The sequence below is a fragment of the Hemicordylus capensis genome, chromosome 1 (genome assembly GCF_027244095.1).
Source record: "Hemicordylus capensis ecotype Gifberg chromosome 1, rHemCap1.1.pri, whole genome shotgun sequence".
Lineage (NCBI taxonomy): Eukaryota > Metazoa > Chordata > Lepidosauria > Squamata > Cordylidae > Hemicordylus > Hemicordylus capensis.
Window position 1 is genome coordinate 190,591,983 of NC_069657.1, and position 12,502 is coordinate 190,604,484.

Sequence of the window (12,502 nt, forward strand, 5' to 3'; positions counted from 1 at the left end):
CTGCTTTAGTACAATTAATCATGCCAAAGAGAGAGGAGGTGATCTTTATTTAGTTGTATTTTGGTAAGCCACCACACACGGCATGCAGAGTTCACTAGCATTATAAGTAAAGCTCCTTCAACCTGTGCATAGCAGGCAGCATTAAAGCAAATCTTAATATATCATTTGCTTATTTCATAAAAAGTGATTTATTTATTTGTTTGCAACCTGTCCTGTGCCCTTTGTGGCACAGATTCTTTGATAAGGAGGCTTAGTCTAAAGCAGTTGTGGTATGGGTTCCCTTCTGAATTACTGCAGTCTTTTCCCCCCCTTTTCTTTTTTGGACAGCCTGTACCCTCAACATTGCTTTTCTTCCAAAACCCCATCAGCTTTCCCTTGCCTGATTCCAGCATCTTGACATGGCCAGTTAGATGCACTGAGCTAGACCTAACACAGCATACAGTTTGGTAACAGAATGGCATGTTTATTCCCTTCTGATTCCCTCTTCCTTGTTTGCACATCCGTTGCACCAGACACAGGAAGTTAATTAGCAGCATGATGCTGTGCTAATTGTGTTAATTTACAAGGTTTTAGTCAAAGAGAATCATGCCAGGGCTGGCACTGCTGTCAGGCTTCCAGCTTAATTATTAAGAAATACTGAAAACAAAGTGGGAAGAATTGCAGTAATTACACAATAAATTAATAGAGGAACAGGATTCATTTGTAAATATATTTTATTGCAGTTGTGCTCATTTGGATCAGAATTATTTAGGGTGGGGTTTGTTGTCAAGATGCACACAGGTATTCTTTTGCTAAATCATTCTACACTTAGCTACACCAGCTACACTTAGCCTAAGAATTAAAAAATATCAGTCTGATGTTACCTGTTGTTAGTCAATACTAAAAGTCTTAACTGCATATGAGAATGTACAGAACATACCCCAATTTTGCATTAAATCTTGAAAAAAATGTGGCTGATGCACCTTCAACCTGCATTGTATTAACTCAAGGAAGCTTTTAAACAAATGACATGTGCTTCATAACACATGTACCATTTTCATTTTAATATAAATGGGGGAAGTTAAAGCTAGCATGAGAAGAATTTTGTTTTGTTTGCCTACCGAGCAAGAAGTTGCCAGTTCGAATCTCCACTGGTTATGTTTCCCAGACTATGGGAAACACCTATCGGGCAGTAGAGATATAGGAAGATGCTGAAAGGCATCATCTCATACTGTGCTGGAAATGGCAGTAGTAAACCCCTCCTGTATTCTTCCAAAGAAAACCACATGGCTCTGTGGTTGCCAGAAGTCAACACCGACCCAACAGCTCAACTTTACCTTTAAGGAACTGGCAGCAGTCTCCTTGACATTTCTTAATTTAAGTTGTAAGCAGCAAAGAACAAATCACAAGCAATCTATAACAAATGCTTTGACTTAAGAAAAACCATGCAATTAAATAAAACAAAATCTATCAGTCACACAAACCTATTCGACACAAATACATGCCCCCTGTTTTAAAAAAAGTTTGAGTTCTGAAAAATTAGGTTTTGAGAGATTAACACACAGAGAAGGTTCCCAATCTCATCTCAAATTCAACTTGATTAGTGCTTCCCTTGATATATATGAATAAGAATAATTAAAAAAACAAAAACCATAGAATTTATTCAGCTCCAACTTGCCACCCAAATAATGGAAATTGTATGTAATCATAGGTGTAATTTGCCTTTGCAAAGCTTAATTGAGAGAACATTAATATAGAAGTTAATGAACATGCTTTAAACACAGTTGCATGTATTTGCACACAGTTGCCTCAATTCAGTTGCAAAGATAATCTGAATGCAGAAAACTATTCCTGTAACTGAAATTTATTTAGTTATTATTATTACTACTACTAGCTGGGCCAGGTGCAGAGCACACCCGGCCGACCCACTGCTGCTGCCTCCCCCGCCAGCTTCTGCCCCCACCCGCTTCTGCCCCCCTCATGCTTTCTAGCTGGTGGGCCGGCCAACCCACTTCTTCTCCCCCCGTTCTCTGCACCCCCCCAGTGCTTTCTGGCTAGCGGGCATGCCAGAAAGCCGGCCCACCAACTCCGTTCACCCCCCGACTCCTCCCGCTGGCCAGGCTGGCCAGCCACTGCTGCCTCCTGTTTCCAGCAGCCGGCCCAGCCTGCCACCCCCACCTTCTCTTACTCCTGGCGGCTGGCCCACTGCCGCCGCCTCCTCTACCTCCTGGCAGCTGGGTCGGCCCGCCTCCACATCCTGCTCCCCACGTCATCGCTATTTTCTCCCCCATCGCTATCCTATCTGGCAGCTGCTCATGAACATCAAGAGATGCCACGGATGGGATTAGCGACGGGTACGTTTAAGAGAATTAAATCTATAATTATTATTATTATCATCATCAACAACAAGGACAACACATGGTATTTATATAGTGCTTCAGAGTGTTCAAAGTGCTTCATGTGCATAATCTTATCACAATCTTTACAATAACCCTGTAAGGTAGGTCAGCATTATTGTAGGTGGGGTTACTGAGGCTGAGAGAGAACAGATGTCTAAAATCACTAGTGAGCAAATAGCAAGATTCAAACCAGGAACAACTCAATTCATAGGACAGCCTCTTAGCCATTATAAAGCCAAATACAGCATGAATGCAAAATGCTTCCTGCATGTGTGAAGTGGGGTAGGAATCCACAGCCTCAACTGGTTTTGTGCACACTAACCTTGCAGCCAAACAGCAGGAAGAAGTGTCCTGCAATGGACTACTGTCATAGTTCCACAAAGCTGAGCATCCATTGGAGGGATAATTTTGACCTCCCTTTCCCTCCCCCAGAAGTGTCCTTCACCACTCAAAAATATGGTCCTGAGGGTCATGTGACCATCAAGGACATATTTTTGGCTGGTGCAGGGCACTTCTTGGCGAAGGAGAGATATTTGCAAAAATTGTCCCTCAGAGCTGAGCTTCTTCCTAGCGCGTGCCTCCTCAGGTGGTGGGGATGTTGGCCACTGTTCTTGCAACATGGAAAAGATCCTGCCTCCATATCCCTCCTAAGAACAGAGAAAAAGCATCCATGGTTTTATCCAGAAGCTTCTGCAATTCTGCAACCTGTTAGGGCAGGGCAGGAAAGGTAGTGTAAGCACCTTTTGGTCCTTAAGCCGTCTATTGCAGCATTCATTGTTCCCTCGATTGGGCAAAAAAGGACTTCTGAGCAGCCATTATTAAGCACAATTCACATTTCATTGCAGTCAATGTTAAAACTTCTATTGATTTTAGTGGACCTGGATCATACCTAATATTCAGTATTATACAGTAGAACACCAAGAAAATGAGAAGATGTGAGTGAAGAAACACACACAAGCATGCAAATGCTATTTAATGACCAAAATTATGCTTAATGTAAAAACATTTGCTCATAGCCAATGTACACATCATTTATTATAGTAAAATATTTTAGTATAAAATATCTACTTTTCTGATTTTGAAAGCAATTAACATTTTGCAGCGTTTTCATCCCTCTGGTATAAAATAATCACATGCATCAAAACTATTTATTTGGCATAATTACTAGTTAGCCCATTGGTTTCAGATTGCCATCCTAGCTGTGGATTTGCTCACTGCACAATAATTGAAAGTTTATTTATTGATGCATATTAAGTACCTGCACATTTAACAAAGGATGTATAAAAGGCAGCATTTTAGAGTTATAATATAAACTTAGAGAAACCAGACTATTCTCAAAATCAAAGCAAAAGGCAAACATTTATTCAATTGCATTGCTTTCCTTAAAATTATTTAGAAGTTAACAGTAAATTCTCCATATTATTAATTTTTCATATTAATATACAAAAGGGTTGGCAGATCAAAAAAATTAAAAATAAGGTTGTTACAAGCTATGGTGCCTGCTTTATGAAGCTCTATGCAGCTGTAATCATTGAGATATTTGGGCAAGCTTCAATATTCCTTTCAAATAAGAGGCATCTGGCAACACTATTATGAACTCAGGCAACATGTATTGAACTTGAGATCAATGTTACTAAAATCCTTAATGTCAGTCTTACTGACATTTTCTGTAGCACAACCTGTCTTATGCAGATCTATTTTATTAGTATGATAGTTCTGTTTCAGATGTAGTGGGGAAAACAAATGGAAGAAATTAAAGAAACATTTCATCAAAATCAAAAAGTGTACAAGCGTACAGACTGCTTTTCAGATTATATCAGTAGTATATGTAAAGGTTCTAAGGAATGTTTTCTTGTGCAGATAATAGTGCTACAGTTCTTTTGGGTGTAATGTGGTGCATTTAGTGCTGTTATAAAAACCACATTTAGACCAATCACTTTTATTATATTCCATTATCTTCTGTCTTATTTAACTGGAAAAAAGGTTATTGCAAAATACTTTATGCACACAAAGTACCATGCACAGAGGTATGCAGAAATACGCTCCTTAAACACAAATTTAACTGAAAGCAACAGGGAAATGACTGTCTGTCAAGGTTTAACACATGCCTACAAGACTTGTTTCAGCATCACAGCACATATGGGGCCTAATCCTGCAAGTGTAAACTGACACTTCAACTCCAAATGACCCAACCTCTCCAGAATTTAATATGAATCTAGGAAGAAAATCTCCTTGGAGGATTGATCCTTTAGTAAGAGACAGTACAGTACACATGAATACTTTGTTTTAAAAGTTTTGTTAGAAACTACTGTAATACTGAATGTACCTGCAACACTTGTAAACAAATTAAATCATCTTTAATTTGCAGATTAATCCTTAATTAATATGTTTTGGGGTGGGTGGAATATCTGGCCAACATCCAGAATAATCCTACAGCAATGCCAGAGTTTTCTGTTGAGCAAGGGGTGTGTGTGATTGTAGGTAATCCCTCTGCAGCTGCCTGGACCTCCCGAAATGATGAGGGTTTGGGTACAATTTAAGGAGACACAGGTGGCTGCAGAGGGAGGGAGGGGATTGTCGAAAATCATGCCCCCTCCGAGTGACAGAAAACCCTGGTGCACTGCAACAGTGGCCAGAGGTGCTTTTTATCAGCTTTTGCTGATGCGCCAGCTGCATCAATTTCTCGAGATAAATGACCTCAGAAAAGTGGTACTTACTGCAATGCGCTCTATGTGGGGCTACTTTTGTATGTAGTGGGAAACTGCAGTTGGTACAGAATGCGGCAGCCAGCTTGGTCTCTGCGTTATCTCAGAAAGACTATATTACTCCTGTCTTGAAAGCTACACTGGCTGCCGATAAGTTTCCGGACAAAATACAAGGTGCTGGTTATAACTTATAAAGCCCTAAACAGTTTAGGCTGTTTATTTAAGATAACATCTTCTTCACCATTATCTGCACCACCCTTAGAGGTTCATCTGCAGATCTGGAGAGGTTTGTCTACAGTTGCCACTGGCTCATCTGGTGGCTCTCAGGAATGAGCCTTCTTGACTGCTGCCCCGAAGCTTTGGAATGAGCTCCCTGTTGAAACAAGAGCTTCCCCATCTCTTACAACTTTTTAAAAGGCAGTTAAGACACATCTGTTCACCCAGGCTTTTAATTAGATTTATAGGTTTTAATAGTTTTTAACATTATGTTAAATTGTAAATTGTTTTAATGTGCTAATGTTTTAATTTTGTTTTAATTTGTACTGTTTTTATTGTAAAACACCCAGAGACATGAGTTTTGGGTGGTATACAAATATTTTAAACAAAAAAAGAAAGAAAGAAAGTCTGGCTGTTGGTCCCTGTTATTTCACTGTATGTCTCTCCAGCTTAAATCATCAACATGATTGATTAGACTTCATATTAACTGCTAATATATCCCCATCTTTGACAATTTTTAGAAAACGTTTGAAAACCCACCTCTTCACCCAAGCTTTTTCAGTTCCTTAAAATTTTAAGGTTTTAATTTGTAGGTGATGTTTAAATTGTTAAATTGTTTTAAGTTTTTGTATATATTTTAACTTGTTTTATGCTATTGTTAACTGCCCAGAGATGAAAGTTTGGGGGAGTGTACAAATTTGATTGATTAAATAAATAAATAAATAAATAAATACATACATACATACATACATACAACTGTAACTTTAAATATAATATGGTATTCCAAACTGTTTGGCAGCAAAAGAAAAATACTGTTTTTGTCATATTTCAATGCAGAATGAAGAAAGAAAGAAAGATTGAGGTAAGAAAATTAAGAGGGAAGAAAGAAAAAAATAGTCAAGAAAAAAGTGGAAAAATTCTGGATTTAATTTAACAGTGAGACTTCATTCAAATTGTATGGAGTATCATGGCAGAGTATCATGTTTTTATGAACATACCTTCAGTGTAAACCAAGGTAAAAGGAAACAATTGCTTCTCTGTAGTTTCATTGTTTTGTCAAAGGATTCAATGCAGCAATACATAAAATTCTGTACATTTAAAGGATGTTCATATGTCCTGCATTTATAGTGTTGGTCTACTGAATTAAGGCCAAAGTGTTAAGGCTGTGAGATTTGCATCCCATTATCCATTAGAAGCAGACTGATAGGAGCTTTGCACATGCACATCCCTCAGATAAATCTATGGCTCAGATAAGCCTATGGTTTTTGCTTCGCAGAACACATGTGAGCTCATTTTAAAGTTACCTTCCACATCAAAACAGTCATTGGAAACAGACACTTCATGCATGCGCATTCTTACACATGATGCAGACCAAACATACCAAAATCCAAATGTGAAAATGTGTCAGCACACTGCAAAATTGATACATGTATCTCCTTGCAACCATAACTCAATTCAGATGTTTTCAAATTCAAAAGAATATTGCTCAGCCTGAGATTCATATTTATCAAAAAGGCACACTACATTGACAATTCCAGTAGCATACAGTACGTTTCATTCTATAAGGCTGTTGTACTCTCTCAGTTCTTCAAGTAACAAACTATTCAAAAGACTGAACATTTAGAATGTGGGCTATAATAATTACTGTGAAGTGATTGAATGCAGACTCCTGATTCTGTAGCAAAGGCGAAACATCCATCAACTTAGATGAGGTCCCAGTGCTCAAAGATGTCAAGTGCTCTTAAGCGTTTGGCTTCATTGAGTTGAAGATGCTCAGTACCTTGAAGAATCAGGTCCTTAATACAGACAATTCTGATTCATAGCCCTGCGCTTTTAGAAAGCTTGGACCAAATCTTACACGCATTGTCATTTCTGCATACAAAGTATATTATACACTGAACAGAAAAAGAATTTGGGAGTTTAATGAATAAAAGTAAGTGTGCATTTAAGTGTACTCTTTCAAACAGCAGTAGATACACATTAACTCTGGCATAGTGTACTTGTTAAGAGAACAAGCTGTGGACTGGAAAACCCTCTGGTTCAAATCTTAGGTCAGCTATAAACCTGCTCAACTGCTGGTCTTGAGCAAGCCACTATTTCTCAACCTCCCAATCCATAATTGGGGGATAATAATATTGACTTTAAAACATACACACACAAAAAATGGCTGTTTAAAAGATTGATGTTGGATAAATATTGTATAGATACATAATTAATAATAATACTGCAATTTGTAAGGTACATGCAGCCACTTCTGCTTGCTTGCATAACAAGAGGAAATGTAGTGGATACTCAATATGGAGAAGGCTGCCTTTGAAAAAGGAACGCTACCAAGCGATTTCCACTGCCAAACCGCCCACACTCTCCCTCTAGCATTCCAGGGGAAAATGGAATCCCATTACTGCTCTATTTTCCAGCACTAATTTAATTATAAATTCTGCAATGCCTACTGTGGCAGAGGAGCATCCAGCAGTAACTGCCAACAGGGGCGTAGCAAGGTTGGAGTGGGCCCAGAGACAATAAACACACACACACACACACACACCCTATGTGCCACAATAGAGCATCATCCTAAATTATTTTTTAAAAGGTTTTGTAAATTGTGGGCAAGTCATTTAATGGTACTAGAGAAAAACATGCTGTTCTGGCAGCTCCAGGACTTAACACTCACATCAATTTCGGAGGATGAATACAACTGAAGGAAGCTCAGGAGGGTGCGAGGCTTGGGGAGTCAGTCATGTGACTTGCCTCCGGGCCCCCCCCCCAAGGCAGTGGGCCCCCAGACAACTGTCTCCCCTAGCCCTATTATAGTCTGCCAATGTGAACATTCCTTAAATTTGATTGATTTGAATAAGTGAAATTTAAATATTTTGTAGATAGAAGGAATCTTGGAATACTGAGTTTTGTTACGAGTAAAATATTTTAAATTTAACATTTTTTTAAAAATACATAGCCCTCCTTGCTGCAGTAAATTATTCTGGAGCCTGAAGGAAAGAGCTTTTACCTGGGGGGAGGCTGTCATATAAATATTTTGAAGATCAGAAGTCTAATCTAGTTCCATGCAACTACCTGAGATTCCAGTGATGTAAACTGGATGCTGCACAAACTTCATCCCTTGCACACTGTGCTCAGATTAAAAGCCCATGTTTGCTAAGCATATGTGAAAGCAGAAGTCCTAATCACATTAATTGGAAGCAAGACCTTCAAATTTCTATTTATTTATTTATTTGTCCATTCATTCATTCCATGTATGTGTGTTTAGGATGTAGCCTTTATACACCATTCCTTTATGTGTAGATATATAATTCTAAAGAGATACAGAAGAAACTTGCTATCTGCGCATTTGGCATCTATGGATTCGTGTATCTGTGGTCGGGGATTTGACATCCAACCTCAGCATATTTTATTTTAAAGGTTAAAAGGGGGTTAATTCTGTATATCTGCAGGTTTGGGGTGGTCAGAATGACCTTGGAGGTCATTTCCGGCCACCATTTTAAGAAAAAGAGCCATTTTATGGCTCCATTTTATTTAATTTGTTTGTTTATTTATTACATTTATAAACCACCCCATCCAAAGGCTCTGGGCAGTGTACAACTTTTTAAAATAACAGGTGTTATTTGGGGTCAAGGACTGTGTTTGCATCACCTTAAGTGGCGCAGCGGGGACATGCTTGACTAACAAGCAGAAGGTTGCCAGTTCAAATCCCCACAGGTGCTAGATCGGGTAGCAGCGATAAAGGAAGATGATGAAAGGCATCATCTCACACTTCGTGGGTGGAGGCAATGGTAAGCCCCTCCTGTATTCTACCAAAGACAACCACAGGGCTCTGTGGTCACCAGGAGTCAACACCGACTTGACGGCACACTTTACCTTTACTGTGTTTGCAAAATGAAATACTATTTTAAATTTTCTAGATTGTTTCCTGTTTTTGAAGAAAGATTACATTGGATAAGATGTAAGTGCACAAGGATTATAGTTTTCACAACAGGTCATTTTAATATTATTGTGTTTTAAGAGTTTTATGATGGCATATTTTAACATTTTTCATGTTATCTGTCCTAGTTTGCCCTTGAAGAAGGCTTCGGCCGAAATGCATTGGGCTCAAATAATTAGTTTACAGCACCTTGGGACTTTTCTCTCTTCATTTGCAACTCCTTTAAAAAAAAAAACACACACACATTTTTTCTCTCTGTGATTTTTCCTAGGAAAATTGGGACTTTGGCAGGGGCATTCCTTGACACCTGGAGACCCGAGGAGCATGGGAGGGGAATTGCCACCCTTTTGGTAATTTTTTTGTTTATTTTTGCCGTTTTCCAGTTTCCTGGAACCTAACCGCGCCCCCCCCCCCCCCGGGTACTGAAGACTTAATGCTTCGGTACCCAAGGTTTCAATATCCACGGTAGTAGCGGAGAATGGAACCTCCGCAGATACCAAAGTCACATGTAGTTCAAAGTATCACACAATGCTGTAATTTCACTGAGATGTATGGGACTACATTAGTATAAGTAACTTTCTCCTCCTGCCCCCATCTCAACCCACACTCCAATTTTACATTCACTGGTTAATATTAAAACAAAGACTTCCATTATCTTTAAAAGTTCCTAATAGATACTTGTAGAACAGAACTTTTGCATGACAGTTAACATTCAAATATTTAAAATGTTCCCCTCTGCATCAGATATTTTAACCCAGTAGTCACTACAGAGAACACACATAGTAGAAAAACATAGTGCGCCAATTGGGAGCTTGTAACTGGTTATAGAACAATTTTCAAACCTGTAGACTCAGCTACAACCCAATTATCTAATTTAAATACTGTCAAATGATTATTCCTTTTAAATCACACTTTCACACCTCACGACTGCCAATTACAATACAATTGCAGCAAATTACTCTCACTTCCACCCCCCAATCCTTTTCTCCTCATTTACATGAGGCTCTGAACTTCCAACAATCATGAAGGCATTTCTGCCTTAAATGTGTTTAGCAAGTATTGTTGAAATTGCACACACCAAAAAATCTCTTTCAAACAAAAAGGGATAGATTGACATATGAACGGAGTAACTAATGAAATAGACCAACTAATAAAAAATGTGGCAGAGATTTTCCTAGCAGAGAGGTCTCAAGTGTTAAATACTTGAGTCCCATCCAAATGATTTCTATTTGGAATTATACTTGCAGTGATTCATCACTTGTTTGCTGCATGTAAAATGTTGCATGCATTGGGACATTTTATAATGTATTTATCAAAGTTTTGCTTCCTGCAATGTGTTTCTCCTGTATCTTATACTCTACCCTCTTCCTGTCCATTCACTTAGCCAATATCACTCCACGGCAGCCAGTAACAAAGAGCAAAGTCCAGCCCAAGTTACACATGTTTAAGTCCAGTTCATTTTATTGAAAGTGGTATAAAGCAAAGCAGAAGTTTAGCTTTCTTCCATCAAAATTAGTGGGACTTCAAAGTGGATCATGCCCAAAGACCAATTTGGGGGTAGAAAACTAGTAAAAAAAAATATATTTTAAAAACTCTTGAGGATTGAAGAGATAAGGTGGAGGCAAGAGTCCTTTAAAAAACAACAACACCATTTTGCATACAACACGTTTCAGTACAAATGAGAATTTTATTGTTTGTTAAATACATAATAGCAAATAATATATAAACACTGATAACTTTTCTCCTAGTTCTGAGCATTCTTCAGCCTTTTCTAGTAAACATCAATATTTCCTGATAAACAATAGAAGTTAGATTGAAATACAAACAGTTATTGAAAGTATTTGGTTGACCTTGAGTTTTACTGTTAACAGTCAGAAGGTTGTGCCATGAGGCTTATTTATGATACTTACAATTTGCCATGGTAAATGTCAATGGCTTGGATCCTATGTTGCTCTTGCACAAACGAGGCCTTTGTGGCGGGAGGAGGGGCCAAGTGAGGCAACTGCCTAAGCATGGGCATGGAGGGCCTCTATCCAAAGTATGGTTCAGCATTTGAAATGATCAGATCAATCCTTTTCATTCAAGGCAGTAAAACCAATCAGTTATAATATAACCCCAGTATCAAAAGCTATTTCAGTACTTTGGGTTGCTATATTGACAGCAGATACAGTGACTGATATACTGCACAGAGTGCTGTTGCAAAAATGGCAAAACTATGCAAATGATATATTCCACCATATATGTAACATGACACAGTGTACCAGCTGAAGAGATGACAGGGGTGGGGTGGGGTGCTTCAAATGAACCTTCTGCCCCCATGCCTTAAAAAAGCCCTGGTGCAAACTGAAGCAGTTTGTGCAGCGAGGGGACAATCTTCATGAATCCCTCCCTTCCTGCTGCACACCCTCTGGAGAGGATTTTCAGGGGATTGCAGATTAAAGGAGGGAAAGGTGAAGATCACCCCCCCCAAACACACACACACACACCAGGAGTGCCTTCCATTTGTACAAGAGACACTGAGGATCCAAGCGATATTTTACTGGAAAATCATGGAAATCAAATTAAGAATTATGGGAAATGTGAACATTCAAGGAGTTTCTGAATTTGCCATACCATATGTACACACTACATATGAACACTTTGAACATATTAATTTTTTTCTAAAAAGTATTTATTCAACAATATTCAATATTTTCAATATTTATTCAAAATATTCAACAGGCTAAAAGTAGCTGAAAGACAGGCAGAAAGAAGAGGGAAGCATGGCTTCCAAAATGAGACTCAGCATAGAGTACTGGAACTCTTAATCCATCACCATAATATTTAGTTATTTTCCGGCCAGAACCTCCATTCAGTTTAGGAATACACAGGGGCGTATCTAGGGTGGGGCAGGCAGGGCACGTTCCCCGGGCGCCACTTGAGGGGGGGGGCGCCACTTTCTAGAATTAATTTTTTTTAAAATGGTCGCCAAAAGCAAAATGGCCACTGCATATGCTCAAATGGCCTCTGTGAGGCCCTAGGCCATGCCAGGCCTCACAGAGGCCATTTAAGCATGCGTGGTGGCCTCCAAAATGGCCACCGCAATGATCTTTGCAGGCTTGAACAGACCCAAAAATCAGCTTGGCATGGGCTGTGGCGGTGAATTAAGAGGCCGGCGGGGGGAGGGGGAACCTTGCAGACAACCCCCCCCCGGTCTTTAGGAAGCCCCCCGAAGGGGCTACAGGTAAAAAATGTTTAAAACAAATTTAATATAATATAAGTCACTGTAC

General features: G+C 39.1%; 1 protein-coding gene and 1 long non-coding RNA gene across 12 annotated transcripts in view; one reads left to right on the plus strand and one right to left on the minus strand.

The window, feature by feature from the left end:
- LOC128330021 (uncharacterized) overlaps positions 1-6,309 on the plus strand; it is a 34,304-nt gene extending 27,995 nt beyond the window's left edge. Inside the window, exon 3 of the long non-coding RNA XR_008309922.1 lies at positions 6,137-6,309. This is a non-coding gene — a long non-coding RNA (uncharacterized LOC128330021). The remainder of the gene's footprint in view (positions 1-6,136) is intronic.
- The window catches only part of FIGN (fidgetin, microtubule severing factor), a 178,491-nt gene that overhangs the window by 10,980 nt on the left and 155,009 nt on the right, over positions 1-12,502 (minus strand). The window lies entirely within an intron of this gene.